The sequence below is a fragment of the Citrus clementina genome, unplaced genomic scaffold (assembly GCF_000493195.1).
Source record: "Citrus clementina cultivar Clemenules unplaced genomic scaffold, Citrus_clementina_v1.0 scaffold_5, whole genome shotgun sequence".
In the NCBI taxonomy this organism is placed as follows: domain Eukaryota; kingdom Viridiplantae; phylum Streptophyta; class Magnoliopsida; order Sapindales; family Rutaceae; genus Citrus; species Citrus x clementina.
The window spans coordinates 8,183,087-8,187,191 of NW_006262201.1; positions in this window are offsets into that span (position 1 = coordinate 8,183,087).

The window sequence follows — 4,105 nt, forward strand, 5'->3', positions numbered from 1 at the left end:
TGCAGGGTCAGACACATATATCTGATTATTGTAATGCTAAATAATTCCTGCATTTTTATTTATTTATTTTATATATAGAAAGAGCTTTTGTAGCGTGTTTACTAGGTTCCTTGACTTCGTGTACCTTATCTTTTTATTATCAATAAAAAGATTTTCTCGCTCGGTCTAGATTTTGCTTTACACATATATCTGATTATTGCATCTGATTGTATTGTTAGACGATTTCTACTTTGTTGATTTGACAACTGTTTAAATATACATTTTTAGAGCTTTTGCAGCGTGTTTACTACGTTCCTTGACTACGCGTACCTTATCATTTTATTATTAATAAAGATTTTCTCGCTCCGTCTAGACTTTGCTTTCGGCGTTCCGGTGGGTCTGAGGCATCTGGTTGTATTGTTAAATAAATTCCACCTTGTTGATTTGACAACCGATTAAATATACATTTTTTTTCTCTTTGTTTCTGCAAATCAATTTTAAACGTTATAATCGCTTCATCGTCCTGATTTTTAATTAATTTTATTTCGCTAATCAGGGAATCTTTTAATTTTTTCCCCAAAAAAAATCGATTCTTAAAGAAAATAAAATATAAAAAATTTAATATAACCTTTACCAACACTCTATAATTCCTTCTTTTAAATTAAAAAAATTCTAACACTGGAAATTAACAAAAGCATCATCCCGTTGACTTCCGACGACTTGGAGGAAGACGAAAAATGGTAAGAAGTCATTGTCAGGTTAAGGGTCCCATTTTCATAATTTTCTTTTAGTTAGCAAGAAAACAAAACAATGTTAACATTGATTTACTTTACGAGTTCTGCTATTTGCCCCGGATCAAACCCCGAAAGCAACAAACGAACGACGCCGTTTCAATCTCATTTTTTTTCCCTCTCATTCAACCTAAACGACGTCGTTTTGGAAAAGTTGTTACAGCCGAAATGGGTTTCTCTTTGTTTTCGCCTCACAGCCCCTGTCCCGTTCGTTTCAGCTTGTTTGAGGCAAAATCAACGGCCCCAACTCTCTCTCTCTTCGTTTTCTCTTCAGTCTCACTACAACCCCAAAATAACTCAAATTCGCAAAGTTATACAATCACTTCCACAACAGTTAATAATGAACCAAAAATATGCCCAAAAACTGTAATTCGTAAAGCTATACAATCACTTCACAGCAGTTAATAATGAACCAGAAATATGCCCAAAAACTGCAATTCGCAAAGCTATACAATCACTTCCACAACTAAAAATCTGCCCAAAATAACTGCAATTCGCAAAGCTCAAATGTGTTGTTATAACACAAGTTATCACATTTCAGTCATGAGCAAATGGCACGAAGCTGAAACGAAGTTGTTGATTTCAGTCAGGAGAAAGAAAGCAATTTGGGGATGTTGTTGATTTTGCCCTAACGACGCTGAAACGAAGGGGAGGAGAAACAGAGGAATAGAATGAGAAAGGGGATGTGAGACGAAGACAAAGAGAAACCAATTTCAACAATTTCAACTGAATTTTTAAGGGGCTTGGTTGACAGGAACCCAAATTATACTTTGACATTTGCTGGGCATTCATTGGGGGCAGGGGTGGTGGCATTGTTGGTGTTGATTGTGGTTCAGAATCTGGACAAGTTGGGGAACATTTAGAGGAACAAAATCAGATGCTTTGCTATTGCACCTACTAAGTGTATGTCACTGAATTTGGCAGTGAGATATGAATGGATCGTGAATGGCTGTGAGACAAAGGGGAAGACGGAAGAGAAAGAGAAAGCAATGGTTTTGCCTTAGCCAAAACGGCGTCGTTTAGGGAGAATGAAAGAGAAAAAAAAAAAAGAATGAAACGACGTCGTTTGGATGGGTTTCGGGGTTTGACCCGGGGTTTGACCCGGGGAAAGTAGCATTTTCCTTTACTAAAAGTCGGTGATGGTTACTAATATTAGAAAATAAACGAAAATGTATATAAAGAATTATTTTTAAAAAATAACTATATTTTATCTTAAACATGGGTTCTGAGCCGAGCCCACGCTTTTTGCACATATTGTATAGTAATATTATAGTTAATATAAATGTAAATATAGTAACATATATAGTTAGAATAACACACAAAGAATTAATAAGGATCTATAGTAACATATATAGTTAGAATAACACACATAGAATTAATAAGGATCTCGCACTTTATCTCAATTTAGGCTATTAGATTTTTATATTAAAATCTGGCCATGATATGGCCCAACATATGCAAATTTTATGAGCCAATAACTTCAATTGAAATTCTACACTGTTATAAAAAGCACTTAAACAAAGACAATTAACTGAAAGTACCATGGGCTTTATTCATAATGAGTTTGCCTTTATACAGGCAGTACAATAACAAACTTAACAAAATAATAGGAACTAATGAGTTGGTATCCTCTAAATACTCTCCACTATTCTAACTATATCGTACAGACCAAGTACATAATAACATTACTAACACTAAACACTAAGTTAATATTTTTTTTTTTAGTCAGAAATATAAACGAGTCTCAATTTTTTTTTGAAATCTGAATGCATTTGAATACAAATATTTGAATAATATGCTTGTTTTTCTTATTTTAATATCTAAATATAAGTTGTATCTTGTTGCATTCTTTAAATGAAAAATATCTTAAATATAGTTATTAAACATTTACATCCTTTTAAAAAAATTAAAAGATTAGGTTTTTTAGTTTAGAAAATAAATTTTGATATTAATAGCATGTTAAATATTTTTATAATATAATATTCACTTCTCATTTGAACATGATTTTTTTCGATTTAGATAAAAGTTATAAAAATTTACTTTTTCTATTCATATATAAATATTTGAACGTCAAACATAAGTTACTAAAAACAAGCAAGTAAATTTTAAAAAAAGTTTGAAATTAATAAAATTTCAGATTCCAGAAGTTAAACAAATGAACCCTAAATCAACATAGTACTTTATTGACATAACTAAGGAATTTCCAACATTTACTTTAGTTAAATTACGGGATCTCAAAGTAGATAATAATTGTATTATTATATATATACAATTGATTTTAATATAAAAAGATATACTTTTTAAATTTATTTTGTGTATGAACATCAATATGTCAATACTATCAATTTATCTGACATGTGTTATTAATATCGAAATCTATTAACCAAAAGATTTTTGTAAAATTTTTATAATAAATGTGATTATAATATACGTCAAAATATAATATAATATAATATAATAAATAAATTATTTTACATTTTTCAGCAAAATATTAAAACATATTTTATAGCATTAGACTGTTAATTAAATATTTTACTAATAACATTACATTTTTATTTATTTTAAAATAATAAAATCAATTTTTTTTGGTTGCCATAGGTAAAGATTATGATAGTAAAAGAAAAAAAAATTATTTAACAATTTTTTAAAAAATTGAGAGATGTCTATGTACATTTAAATAAACCATAGGACCTAGTTTTCCTATTTTGAGTACATTTAAGTAAAAATAGGGTCTAGTTTTCCTATTGGCATAAAATAATTGTAAATGCATGAGCTTGGTCCATTTTCAAACCCAAAGCACCAAACTGCTACCAATGCAATGAAGTAATGTACGTGTCGTTTTTGGGTTATTCCAAACTCATCCAACAAGTATGATGTGATTAATTGAAGAATGCTATAACTCGCAGTGTAAAACGAAAATTTTCATAATAAATTAATGATTTAAATGTCTAATTTTTCCCTCTTTGCCGTTGATTTACTTATTATTATTAATTTTTTAACGGCTTTGCGTGTAATTTGATTTTGAAAGGATCAATATAATATGGGATGTTTGAAATTATCCATTTTAAATCTAATAAATCTCCATTGTCGTGTAGAGGTTGGCCAAATCTATATCTATATATATATATATAAAGCTAGGACTTGAGAAGGTGTTGTGGCATCACCATTTTGCTTCTTTGTATATTCTCTATTATCTAATAAATAGAGATTTTTTTTTTTAATTTAGTTTTTCATCTTCTCATAATTAATTTGATTGTATTTAACTCATTTAATAAATAGTAACTTTATTAATATATATCATTTCTCATTTTTTTATATTTTCTATCAATACGGGG